This window comes from Hylobates moloch, unplaced genomic scaffold (genome assembly GCF_009828535.3).
Source record: "Hylobates moloch isolate HMO894 unplaced genomic scaffold, HMol_V3 SCAFFOLD_1, whole genome shotgun sequence".
In the NCBI taxonomy this organism is placed as follows: Eukaryota; Metazoa; Chordata; class Mammalia; order Primates; family Hylobatidae; genus Hylobates; species Hylobates moloch.
The window spans coordinates 14,975,952-14,990,327 of record NW_026652276.1 but is presented as its reverse complement, the minus strand read 5'-3'; the positions used below and the strand labels follow the sequence as shown (position 1 = coordinate 14,990,327).

Below are 14,376 nucleotides of genomic sequence, written 5' to 3'. Positions count from 1 at the left end.
TATGACTTGGACTTTTCACAGCATGGAGGCTGGATTTCAAAGGTAAGTGTCTGAAGAGAGACCATCTCAAGAGTTAACATACCAAGAGGGAGCTTCTAGAGAGGGGGTGTTCCAAGAGAATCAGACAGAAGTTGTGTAGCCTTTTATGACCTTACCTCAGAAGTCAGAGCTTCATTTCTACTGTATGTATCCTGTTGATCAAAGTAGACACAAGCCCACCCAGATAAAAGGGCAGGGAACCGTAGACCACAGTTCTTGTGGAAGTAGTGTCAGGAAAAAAAACAAAACAAAACTTGTAGTCATTGTTTTAAACTACCACAGATTGAAATACTGTGGCTGAACAGGAATGGGGAAGATGGGGGAAGATCAGGAGTTTGGTTCTAGACATGCTGAGTTTCAGGTGCTTATTGATCCTCCGAGTGGAGATATCAAGTAGGCATTTGTATATATAAACTAGATTTGAAAAGATGAGTCTGGGCTCAGGTATAAATATAAGGATTGTCAGCCTATGAGTAGGATTTAAAGCCCATGATACTGGATAAAATCATCACGAGAGAGAAAGTAGACAGAGAAGAGGACAAAGATGCCAGCAAGGGAGACAGAAGAACAACCAGTAAAGTTGCTCTCTTTTAGGCAAAGGGAAGACACCGTATCAGGAAAAAGAGAGTGAACAACTGAGTCCATTGTTGCTGATGGTCAAGTCAGAAGAAGACTTGGAATTAACATAAGATCTAGCATCATGTTTGGGTTATGTGTAAGATATTAACATTGATCGCAGATGCACACAATGTTTATGATCTGACTGAATTCTTTAGTGGAATCACAAAAGTTCAACACACTCAGATGTGTACAGTAGGTTAGTAGAGTTTGTAGGGATAATTATGGCAACATAATTTATATTTCCTAAATAACTTTAACTTGAAAAATTCCTGTGAGGATAGAGATACTAAAGTACAGTGGATGCTACATTGAGTCTCACTATGCAATTTAGTCTTCTTGTCTCTAAGATTAGACTTCTAAACAATCTTAAGATTTTGAGAAAGAGAGGGAGAGAGAGATACTCATATTAATAGGAAAAATTACCAAGATATGTCCTAATTTTTCAACCAAATATTTTAAAATATTTTAGACAAAAGTTTATATCTAGGAATCTACTTCTAGATTTATTAGTCTTTACGGATTTAAAACTTTACAAAATAAAAAATAATAGCTTTCACCTTTTTAAAAATTATTTTAAAAGATTAATGTAAGGTAATTTAGTGCAAAAGACAAATATCAATACCAACACCTAGTTTTAAGTTGGAAAATGTGAAATAAAATCTTATGTAAAATACATCAATACCCAACAATATAATAATAATGTAACATAAAATTACCATGTCATTGGTGGGACACACAATTTACTAAAGTGTAAAAACCATAACATAACTCTTGGAATCTCTATAGAACTACAAAATATAGTTGATGCTTGAACAATGCAGGCATTAGGAGTGGCAACTCCACAAAGTTGAAAATCTGCATATAACTTTAGACTCTCCAAAAACTTAACTTCTAATAGCCTACCATTGACCAGAAACTTTACTGATAATGCAGTAGATTAGCACATATTTTGTATCTGCATTATATACTATATTTTTAAAATAAAATAAGCTAGAGAAAAGTGAATGTCGACCGGGTGCAGTGGCTCATGCCTGTAATCCTAGCACTTTGGAAGGCCAAGGTGGGTGGAACACCTGAGGTCAAGAGTTCAAAATCAGCCTGGCCAACAGGACAAAACCCCGTCTCTACTAAAAATACAAAAATTAGCTGGGTGTGGTGGCAGGCACCTATAATCTCAGCTACTCATGAGGCTGAGGCAGGAGAATTGCTTGAACCTGGGGAGGGGGGAAGTTGCAGTGAGCCGAGATCACACCACTTCACTCCGGCCTGGGCTAAAGAGCAAGACTCCGTCTCACAAAAAAAAAAAAAAAAAAAAAAAAAAAAAAAAAGTGAATGTTAAGAGAATCATAAGGAAAAGAAAATATATTTACTACTCATTAAGTGAAAGTGGAGCATCCTAAAGACCTTTATCCTCATCATCTTCAGATTGAGTAGGCTGAGGAGGGGGAAGAAGAAGAGGGCTTCATCTTGCTGTCTCAGTGGTGGCAGAGGCAGAAGGAAATCGTGGATAAATGGATCCATGCAGTTCAAACCCCTGTTGTTCAAGGGCCACCTGTATGCTTAAACACATCCCTGGGGGTTGTAAACCTAATGTTACTGTTGTTTTCATTTTGCAATTTTTCCATTTTGATATAAAAGCAAAAGTAAAGCGAATCCATGTACAATTTATTATAGGTCAATTGAGAATGGCAGAGGACTTATCCCACCTTTGCCACATGGTGACTTGCCCCACTCCCCCAGGTGACCTTGCTCGTGCATGTGGATATTTGCTCAGATTAACAATGTTTCCCACAAAATTGCTTGTTCTCTTTCATTCTGTCCGTGGTTGGTTGTGGTTTATTTGTTGATGACTGAGAGTATTTAAAAATTGCCAAAACAAAATCCATTTCTTTTCTCCCCGAATAGCCTCATTTTTTCTATTCCCTGTTTCCCCTCCTATTACATTTCTGGGGACTCTAAAACAGAGCTCAAGATGGTTCAGGACCACGGAGAGCGCAAGGAAGGGGAACTATCAAAGCATTTTAGTCATGCAGGTGGGGCAAGAGATGATCCTAAAATTGTTTTTATTTTTTTGTTTTTTTGAGAGGGAGTCTCGCTTTGTCACCCAGGCTGGAGTGCAGTATCACGATCTCGGCTTACTGCAACCTCCGCCTCCCGGATCCAAGTGATTCTAGCGCCTCAGCCTCCTGAGTAGCTGGGATTACAGGTGTGCACCACCATGCCTGCTTATTTTTTGTATTTTTAGCAGAGACAGGGTTTTGCCATGTTGGCCAGGCTGGTCTCCAATTCCTGACCTCCAGTGATCCACCCGCCTTGGTCTCCCAAAGTGCTGGGATTACAGGCATGAGCCACCACGCCCAGCCAATCCTGGAATTGTTGCTGGACAATATTTATTTAAAAGACATTATTGTAAAGAGCAACAGTGGAATTCTGGCTCCTTGAAATTTGAGGGGAATGATTTTTCTGGACATTCGGCTGGTGCTTTCTAAACTTCTCCACTGAATTCTATCTAATGACAGATGAGAGGACACTGAAAGTAGGAGTAGCAGTAAGTCACCAGTACAAAATGTCTTTTGAAGTTTGCATTTATTGATTGCTACCATTTATGTAAAGTTTGACAGTTTTGACAGTTATAGGGTGCACCAATCCACCACAAAAGAGAATTAAGTCATGCAGACACAGCAGGGTTTAGAATGGATGAGTAGAGGAGTGTGTGCAGGCTCCAGTCCCCAAAGTCTCTAGGACTGTCCTAGAACATGCAGCTCATCTGTCAATTCTGTCAACTACCCAGGATCCTCTCAAGAATTATCCCCCCACACCCACCTTTTAAATTTCCTCGAGCTAGTTTCATTTGAGTTTTGTCACTTGCAACTGAATGAGCCCTACTAATGCAGATAGATTCCATTGAGAAGGGGAATTCTAGACTAGGAGTACAACAAGGTTACAGGCAAGGAGACAGGAACATAGCTTGGGATTTCCTGGGGCAGTGAGAAAACAGACTTTAAAAAAATTGAATGGTTTCTAAAATGTTTGTACAACTTCTCTATATGGCAATGGGGTAGGAGTATAAATTCTTTCAGCTTCTTCTGAGGGCAGTTGAACAAGAAGTATAAAATTTTGAATGATGATAGCATTTGACCTAGCAATTCCACCTCTAGAAATAAATTTTACAGTAGTAATCATAAAAATATATTCACTGAAATGTTATTTTCTCATAGAAAATGTCAAAACAACATACATGTCCATCAATAGAGAACTTGCTAAATGATTTATACTACCTTTACATATTGAAATACTGCATAGCTGTGGAAGATAATTTAGTAGATCTGTGTGTCCCATTATGGAACAATCCCCATGGGGGGAAAAAAAGTAAGGTGCAGAACTGTATCATAGATGTTCTCTCTCTTTTTTTTTTTTTGGAAAGCACACATATGCTTTTATATACACAGAAAAATTCTAGAATGGCAAACAAGATACCTTTGCAATAGTTTTTTTCTGGGAGGGGATTCATTTAAAAAATTCTCCCATATTGCTTGTTTTGTTTGGTTAAACACATCCATGTATTCCTACTTTGGTTAAGCCATGATAACTAAATATGATTAAAGTACAGAACAATAAAAACCTTAGAGATGTATACGTAAATATCACTTGCTTAGGAATTTCTAGGTAGGTACTATTTTAAGCCCTCTACGTATATTATTTCATTCAATCGTTGGAGCAACTCTAGGAGGGAGGTGTTATCCTCTAATTGCAGATGAGGTTGATGAAGCTTAAGGAGTAATTATGCCTTGAGTCCATCCTCTGGCTCCAAAGCCCTTGTATTTAACTGTTCTCCCTTTTGCATCCCTGTGCTAAAGTGACCTTGCTGTAATATCCACAAGGAAGAATGTCTGTGTAAAAACTAGACTCCCTTGCAGTCTATCAGTGATATCCAATAAAGACTCAATAATGGCTAACAATACAAACCACACACACAAGAAAAACTTCTCCTTTTGTACCAGGTACTTAGATTAGGTGTAGTGGTTTTCTTAAACTGATTGTCAAGGTAACACCACCTCACACATTTCAGCAGAGAGCAGTGGTTTCTCTCTCCAGCAGTGGGAGCCACTCAATCAGGACAATGCCACACAGTTGGGCTTTCATGTTAGATAGATCACTCTTGTAACCACAAGAGTGGTTGGGGGATGGCATTATAAGAGAGGAGATTGGAGGCAGGGGGGCTGTTGTCATGCAGATTTGTCGGATGTCCACCCAGCATTCATTTTTTCCATCTTTCGCCAGGGGTACACTACAATATCACCAGTCATTTCATAGAATGGCAATTAGATTAGGCTTAGGTCTGGACTGCCTTCCTTCACTCAGCTCTGCCACTTGCCGTCATTGTAAATGCTGACAACTTGGTGCCTTTCATGCTTCAAGTATCAATAAGATAGGAATAGTAATAGTATCACATTGAATTATTGTGGAGTTTTGAACAGATGATACTTGTATTATCAGTGCTCAATAAATATTAGCTGCCCTCCTCCTTATTGTTGTCCTCAACCATGTATTTTAAATGGGATTAGTCACACCACTCCTCATGTCCCCCACCCATTAATACCTGACTCCTTTGCAAAACAAAGCTTAGCATATAGTGGTGGGGATTACAAAATTGTTACTGAAATTTCATATGTAAAGAAGGGGCAAGAGTTGGCCAGTTTGACACTTCCTTAACCTATGTTATTTTTCTTAAATATTACAATATCACCAGATATACTTTCTACTTATTTCTTCTCTGAGAGTATGCAATTTGTCTGATTTGTTGCCTACTGTTTTTGGGTGAGTGATAAATACGAGTTCAATAAAGGGGGTGAAGAAAGCATTCCATGAGTGGGACTGTATGAACAACGGAGAAAAGTCATGAAGGAGATGGCATTCCATGTAGACTGGAGTAAACTGAACATGATGTCTTATCTATAAGACAGATCATACATTTAAAGTATTCAGCAACCTGTAACCAACACAACAGTCATTCCAAGAAGAAGAGAGTATGAGCTTTTAGAGGGGAAGAAAAGTATCCTCTTCCCTTGAGAAGCATTCAGAGCATCTAGTATCACACTTGGGATATAGCAGGCATTCGGTACTCAATTAAAGAATAGAATGTGATTAAATAACTTTGAGGGCCCACATGGATGACTTGGAATGCAGATCAAAAGTTTGGACTTATCTTTTCAGTAATGAGGAGCCTTTGGTATGATCAACAGGAGAAGTAACATAAGCAGATCTGAGATATAGAGTAAAATGGAAACCTTGAGCAAAGGTAGTCTAGTTAGGAGTCTGTTTCAATAGACCAAAGGAGATGGAGAGCATGAGGGGCTCAGTTAGTCTTGTGGTGGTGGAAATAAAGAGGAAAAAGCAGGTGCAGAAAAAATTCAGAGGTGGAAACAATGGGCTGTTGAAACAAATTGGATATTTGGGACAATAGCAAGAGAAAAGTCAAAGATAACTCGGATTTTAATCCTGAGCAACTGGTAGGCTAGTGAGACGTCTAATCATTCTCCCCGTCTCCTTCCCCAGAAAGTTAATTACTCACAGAAAAAGCATTAGCCAGAAGTCAGCATGTTTACATCAGTTCCTTAACCCTGCAAGTCCACATTGGTGATGCAGGTGGCCAAGACAGGTGCTGCACACACTGGATTACAGCATGGAAGATGAGCCCAGGGTCATGGAGGCACCCAGCAAGTGGCAAAATATGGGCACCTTGACCTACTGGGTTGCCTACGTGACCAGCTACAGAAGCTGCTCAGTATCAGGAGCTGGAGCTGCTTGCAATCTGGCCACTCAGCAAGAATTTTCAGAGACTGTTTCTATCCCATAGTGGATGCTCCTTCCAACACCATTCTTTTAAAGTGCGCACATCTGATCACTTTCCAAGTATAAATGGCCTGAATTTATTTTCCTTTCTTTACCAAAATCCAACCTAAGTAATTTTTTTCTTTCCATACTCCTTATTCATGATTTCTAATTGTTGGTAACTTTGAGAGCATTGGTCATCTTAATTTCTTACCACTAATGACATGACAAGTTAATTTCTGTAATAAGTACAGCTGAAATTATTCTTCTATCTTCCAACATAATATTTTGTCATGAATACTTTCCTAGAATCTTCCTTCTGGAATCCCGCTTTTTATGTAGTTTGGAGATTCTCTTTTCTAAAATAAAGATTAGCATGTAAGATTATAAAGTTATTATATATTTCATCCAAACTGTAAAAATACATTGAATATTTTACTTCTTAATTCTTCTAGGTAATATGAAAGTATTTTAGACAGTTTTATATTGTATTAATTGAAGCATATCAAAGTTGATTGATTTCTAAAGACTGTGAACTTAACCCACATAAGAGGAGGCAAAAGTAAAGATTAGAACTTGCCATTTCTGTTCCAGTCCATTAATTCTAGCTTAAGCTATTTCTGGTAAGTGTGTACTCTGGAGAAAAAAATGTTATTTGAAGAGTGGCCACTATATTTGTTTCTAGCAAAACTAAAGTTTTAAAATTCCAGTTCCTCAACAAATGGAAGATGGAATTTTCCAGTTCTTCAAAGTACGATTTTTAGGACTTGCTACTAAAGGTTAAATTTTCTTTCTCTGTTGTAACATATTCATGGATCCTTTAGACATTAAAGGTGGAGTGGAAGAGTAGAAAATAACAGAATCTATTTATAGCTTTAGGTTTTCTTATGAATTGCCCCCTGCTCTGTCTCTAGTTTATGACATGATGCTGACAGCATGTCTATTAGTGTGTGGGGGCCGCTGCCTTCAGCTAGAAGCTGGATGCAACAACATTAGGCTGACTTGCAGGCTACGAAGCCTCTGACTAAGGTCATCACATCCTGATTTGATGTCAGGAGCTGATGTTCTTTTCCCCTTCTTCCCCCATGAACTTCTTAACTTAGTATTTCTAAGGATTTTATACAGTGGCATCGTGCTGACTTAGGCTAGGCAGTGACAAATTTAATGTTACTTCACCTCTGCCAGGGTGAATTCAAGACCCATCACCATGCCCAGAAACCCAATAGCATATTTGAATATTCTGAACTGCAAACCTGGTTGAATTAACAAGAATAGTATGGGAATGGTGGGAAAAAAAAAAAAAAAGTTGTGCAATAAATTATCAGTTTATTTTCTGGAGAAGGTAACTTTGAAGGTCACAAATTTCTTCTGTCTAAGGATCCTTGGAATGGTTTAAGAAACAGCCTACTTATGGTCAAAGTTAAGAAATGAATAATCTCTTAAACTATGCCACATATCCAAGACTCTGTTGTTTACAGATTATACAAAGAAAATATAAAACACAGGTCTAGGCCAGGCACAGTGGCTCACGCTTGTAATCCCAGCACTTTGGCAGGCCAAGGTGGGTGGATCACCTGAGGTTAGGAGTTCGAGACAGGCCTGACCAACATGGTAAAACCCTGTCTCTACTAAAAATACAAAAATTAGCTGGGCATGGTGGCAGGCGCTTGTAATTCCAGCTACTCCGGAGGCTGAGGCAGGAGAATCGTTCGAGTCCAGGAGGCAAAGGTTGCAGTGGGCTAAGATTGCACCATTGTGCCAGCCTTGGAGACAGCGCAAGACGCCATCTCAAAAAAACCACACACACACACACACACACCCACACACACACACGTCTAATACCTTTTTCTGAGGGACAACTTGCATTTTAGTTCATTTCTCACTAAAGCAAAATAACAATTTACATTTAAATTGTGGTTTTCCTTAAACATAAGAAAATGTATAGTTCTTGAACACACCAGTCTATTGGCATTTTCTACAGCTAATGCTTCTAGTGTCTAAAGTGGTGTGACATCATCTATACCACCTTCATTATACGATTTTTGTCCTGTGTAGGTGTGCATAGTGAGCTACATACTCCTAGTAATATGTTTATTCCTGTGTTTAAGAGCAGGCAAGGTCAGAAGTTATACTAATTCTTTGGGGATGAGTTCATTGGTCAATGTCATCAAATAACTTTTCTGAGAGCTAAAAATTAGTCCAGTTATTGGCTTAACTAAAATGACTAGAGTGTTACAGTAAATGATTGTTCAGTTCAGTTACAGACAGTTCATCTGGTAGGCCTAGTTGATGGTGTTCTAATTAATGCCTTGTAGTAGTCAATCAAAAATTACTGGACACCGATCAGGTACATTACACTGATACTCAGCAGGTAACCAAGAGGAAATAACCCACTAAGGCATTAGCTAAATGAAGAGCAACCATAAACTGGAAGCTAATAAGGTAGACATTTGTCATTATGAAGTATCAACCTGAAACTATGTGATTGAACAACCCAAATGCACAGATGAGTTCTGAATCACCCAACCAAGCAGGGATCCAAAGGATCCCAAATTTGCCCTGTTTAAATGAAGCTGTCTCTGCCTGGAAGAATAGGGAAGACAATAGAAGTTAAGGCTGGCAGTTAAATGACATTGAAGCCAGTATATTCTCAAAGGGAGAAACTCCACTCATGTTTATGTGTGAATCATTTGGGGATTGGGGTGCTCACGCAAAGTTAGATTCCTAGGAGCTGCATGAGACCTAATAAATAAAAAATTCAGCATGCACCTTTTTAACAAGCTCTTCAGTGAATTCCGCAGTCGGTGGTTTACAGTTCACATGTTGAGAGATACCCTTTATGGTTTCACATAGATCCCTAGGTCTTTCCTGTTTGTATTGGTAAAGTCTAACTTAACTGCATTGTTAAGGTTATACAAAGGCTAGTTTAGAGGTATAAGAATTCAGAATGATATGATAATTTGGAGGGCATTATTTCTCCTATTACTTGTTTGAATCAGGAGTTGCAAACTTCTGACCTGCTGGCCAGATGTGGCTGGTCCATAGATAGTCTTTTAAGTGGTCCAAACAGTAATTTTTTTTTTTTTTTTTTTTTTGAGATGGAGTCTCGCTCTGTCGCCCAGGCTGGAGTGCAGTGGCACGGTCTCGGCTCACTGCAACCTCCGCCTCCTGTGTTCACGCCATTCTCCTGCCTCAGCCTCCCGAGTAGCTGGGACTACAGGCGCCCACCACCACGCCCGGCTAATTTTTTTTGTTGTTGTTGTTATTTTTTTAGTAGAGATGGGGTTACACCATGTTAGCCAGGATGGTCTCGATCTCCTGACCTCGTGATCCACCCACCTTGGCCTCCCAAAGTGCTGGGATTACAGGTGTGAGCCACCGTACCCAGCTCAGTATTTTTTAAATTATTTGCCAACATTAAACATTAGAAAATGATACACCAAAATCTGAAATTCTAGTTTCTCTTTAAAAATCAGATGACCTGGCCGGGTGTGGTGGCTCACGCCTGTAATCCCAGCACTTTGTGAGGCCAAGGTGGGTGGATCAGAAGATCAGGAGTTTGAAACCAGCCTGGCCAACATGGTGAAAACCCGTCTCTCCTAAAAATACAAAAGTTAGCCGGGCGTGGTGGCGGGCACCTGTAATCCCAGCTACTTGGGAGGCTGAGGCAGGAGAATCGCTTGAACCTGGGAGGTGGAGGTTGCAGTGAGACGAGATCGCACCATTGCACTCCAGCCTGGGCAACAAGAGTGAGAATCCATCTCAAAACAAAAACAAAAACAAAAACAAAAAACAGATGACCTGAAAGCACTGAGCCATGATTTCTACAAGACCTCAGTCAGCTAGAAGTGAAAAGCAGCTGCCCCTTTCAATGGGTAGTTTTCCGTAGTCCCATGACTCCAGATCATTTCCCTGACACTATGGCCAAATGTCAGGTGCCATTTGTCACCACGATGCTTCAGATGCTCTCTTCCACCCGGCCCACTTGACTCGTTTATAACACCTGCCTATATCCTCTAGGCACTTGAGTTTATGACCCCTGTCTTAAGGGTACTTCAAAACCAATTGCTTTTGAACAGTATTTGATGATGAAGACAGATATTCCACATTCAGACTTATTCTGATGCAATCCCCTGGGATCCACATACTATGCTCCTGGGCAGAATCTGGGCTAATTCATTTAAAGAATGCTCATTAATCAAAAGAAAGTCCAGTCTAACTCAAGTCTTTCTAGGAGACTACACAATTTGCCATGTCTAATTGATGTACATATTTTATTTTCTATTTTCTACAGCGAAAGGAAAGATACTGCTTAAGAGGCTGTTGTTTTACAGAAAACACAGCTGTTTACAGTCGTTTACAAAAATTTAACCATTTTATAAACCACTCTAAAATACTCATCCTTGCGTAATTCTGATGTGTCAATGTAGGTTCATCAGTTGTAACAAATATACCCTCTGATGGGAAGGCTGATAATGTAGGAGGCTATTCAGGGGGTGTATGGGGAATCGCTGTACTTTCTGTTTAACTTTGCTGTGAACCTAAAACTGCTCTTTTAAAAAAAAGTCTCAAAAAAATTTCATCTGAAATCAATCCCAGGAGCTTAACAGCCCAAGAATATTCAATGGTCAACATTCCTTTGTTTTTCCTACTTCATAAAAAATATAGTTTAAAATATTTCACATTATTGCTTAGTAGAACCTTGAAAATTGAACATGCTATCTTTTTTCCTAGGTCAAATATGACACGGCTTTGCAAAATAAGCCTTTCCCCTCATTACTTTCACTCCCTTGATTATGTGCACTAAAAACAAGTCTCAAGAAAATCCAAGGTAAAAACCTGTTGGTAAAATATTAAGTTCAGGTTTAAATGTGAAAACTACATATTATGGTTTTTTGTTTTTGTTTTGCTGAAAAAATTCAAGTCTCTCTTTTAGCTAGGGCAGCTGAAGATCTGTGGGTGAATTCATGGTAATTTAGGTTTGGGTTTCAAGTCTCTCCCGTTTTGGCACTGTGAATTTGAACTAGTTACTTTGTTTCTGTAAAATGAGATAATAATCCTACCTCATAGACTCATTAAAAGGATAAAAGTAGTTTGATGAATAAAATACATGGCACACACTCAATCAATTATAGCCCTTATTTTAGTTAGTGACAGTGAATTTCTTTCTGTACTGACCAAACAGTATTTCCATAGGACCTAAGAAAAATGCTTTAAAAAGGAAGTCATAAGGCCGGGCGTGGTGGCTCATGCTTGTAATCCCAGCACTTTGGGAGGCCGAGGCGGGCGGATCACGAGGTCAGGAGATCGAGACCACGGTGAAACCTCGTCTCTACCAAAAAATACAAAAAAATTAGCCGGGCGTGGTGGCGGGCGCCTGTAGTTCCAGCTACTCGGAGAGGCTGAGGCAGGAGAATGGCATGAACCCGGGAGGCAGAGCTTGCAGTGAGCCGAGATTGCACCACTGCACTCGAGCCTGGGCGACAGAGCGAGACTCCGTCTCAAGGAAAAAAAAAAAAAAGAAAAGGAAGTCATAAACCTTTTTTTCGACTTTTCTTTTAAGCAGCTTTATTCACCCAACAAAAGGAAAGTGAATTTCTTTTCCATGACAGCATTGTTTAGGCTAATAGCCAGTTATCACTCCTACCTAAGACTCCCTCTTGCTCAGTCTTATATTTCTCAGGTAAACACTCCAAAGAATTCCACAGAGAAGTAACTTTCTTTTAAAAATTAACTTTTACTGGCCAGGTGCGGTGGCTCATGCCTGTAATCCCAACACTTTGGGAGGCTAAGGCGGAAGAATCACTTGAGGCCAGGAGTTCAAGACCAGCTTGGGCAACACAGCGAGACTCCATCTCCACTAAAAAAAAAAAAAAAAAAAAAAAAAAAAAAATAGCCGGCCATGGTGGCATGCACCTGTAGTCCCAGCTACTCGGGTGGTAGGATTGCTTGAGCCCTGGAGTTTGCGCCACTGCACTCCAGCCTGAGAGACAGAACAAGACCCTGTCACTAAAAAAATTTAAAAATTGACTTTTACTTTTGAAAGTCATATCAGAAAAGCTATTAACACAGATCAAAAAGGAGTTGCCAGAAAGTTAGCTGGTGTGTCAAAGAATAATGATGAAGAAATGGGGCCTGTAACTGGGCCAGGAAGATGAGCAAACAGCATCCCTGGCATCAGTCAAACCTTCCCTCTGTTCTTCCAGGCTTCTGGTACCCCCATCCTCTCCTGTGTCTGCCGCTCAGCCTCTTCCTTTTTTCCACCCAAAGCAGAAAATTGAATATGAATGATGGCAAGGTTGATATTACAGTTAACATTTTTTGAGCCCCCTACTATGTTCCAGTCACTGAGCTATATGCTTTATTCACCTTAATTAATCTTAACAAAAAGCCACAAAGAGAAGAACTATTGCCCCATTTCAGAAGTTGGTCATACCACCCAGTCCTTAGGCTAGAGCTGGGACTGAAGCTTGGGTTTATCTGATTTCAAGCTACTTCTAAATGCAATAGTGACTAGTACTTTTTTTTTTTTAAGCAGTGAATGAACTTTTAATGTTTTTCATGCTAAATTAAAAATGACTAATTTGTTCTTTGCTTGAGTTAGTGTCCACAGTCATTGACTTTGTTGTATTTTTTTCTCCCCTGCCTCCTGTCCCATGACTTACTGGCTCTCAATAGCTGGAAATGTGTTTAAGTTTTGCTCTAATTTTTTTTATTTTAATAATTATTTGTTATTCTATAATTTAGGAGTTGTATTTGTTCAGAGCTGTCATTACCTCTTGTAGACATCATAACATGAAATATATTTATTAAGTAATTGTGAGTTATATTTAGCTTATGACTACTTCTTTGTTCTGCTTCTTCATTCCAAAATATAGCAAAGGTGTATATTTCATTCCTCTCATTTTCTACACTATAAAAGTTTTAATAAAATCTATATGAATTTTTTAAATATGAAAAATTATGGTGATTCTTATTTATATCTCAAAAGTTTACCTTTCCTTTGGCTCAGAAACTCTTACTTCTAGTCATATTTTAATCTCTTTGTCATCTTTGATTTTTTTCTAATATGCTATTTCATTTTACTCTAGATCTTAGAATCTTAAAATAATCTGGAGGAGATCCTTCTTAGAAAAAATTTCATGTTATTATGTCATCGTATAGTTGAGAAAATTAAGTTTCAGGGGGTTTGGAATGACTTACTCAAGGCCACATAGCTAGTGGTAGAGCTGAAAATCATATTCTGTGAACTTCCTAATTTTCTATGCTTTCTTTCTCATTGTAAGTCAAAGGCATTAGGGAAAAAAAGAAAAAACTTCCATTAGCTTTATAGGTTTATGTAACAATTTTTACCATAGCCTGTTAGACCTATACCTCCCCTGACTCTTCTAGTTCCACTCTGTAATAGCTTGTTTCTTTTGGCTTATATTATATTCATTCGAGCAATTAATTTTAAAGCTCTGGGCTATTATTTAGTCAAATGAATTTAATTTTGTTGGGATGCTTGCTCTTTTTTGTACATTAAGAAAGAAATGTGGCCAGGCACAGTGGCTCACTCCTGTAATCCCAGCACTGTGGGAGGCCAGGGCGGGTGGATCACCTGAGGTCAGGAGTTTGAGACCAGCCTGGCCAACATGGTGAAACCCTGTCTGTACTAAAAATACAAAAATTAGCCGGGTGTGGTGGTGGGCACCTGTAATCCTAGCTATACAGGAGGCTGAGGCACGAGAATCGCTTGAACTGGGGGGCTGAGGTTGCAATGAGCTGAGATCGTGCCACTGCACTCCAGCTTAGGCGACATAGTAATGCTTTGTCTCAAAAAAAAAAAAAAGAAAAGAAATGTTTGAGTCATATTGGCAGTTCAACTCAAAGAGTGACAATGTT

At 39.2% G+C, this 14,376-nt stretch overlaps 1 protein-coding gene across 5 annotated transcripts in view; it reads left to right on the top strand.

Annotated features, from left to right (window-relative positions):
• Positions 1-14,376, top strand: part of RHBDD1 (rhomboid domain containing 1) — a 201,228-nt gene that overhangs the window by 7,224 nt on the left and 179,628 nt on the right. The window lies entirely within an intron of this gene.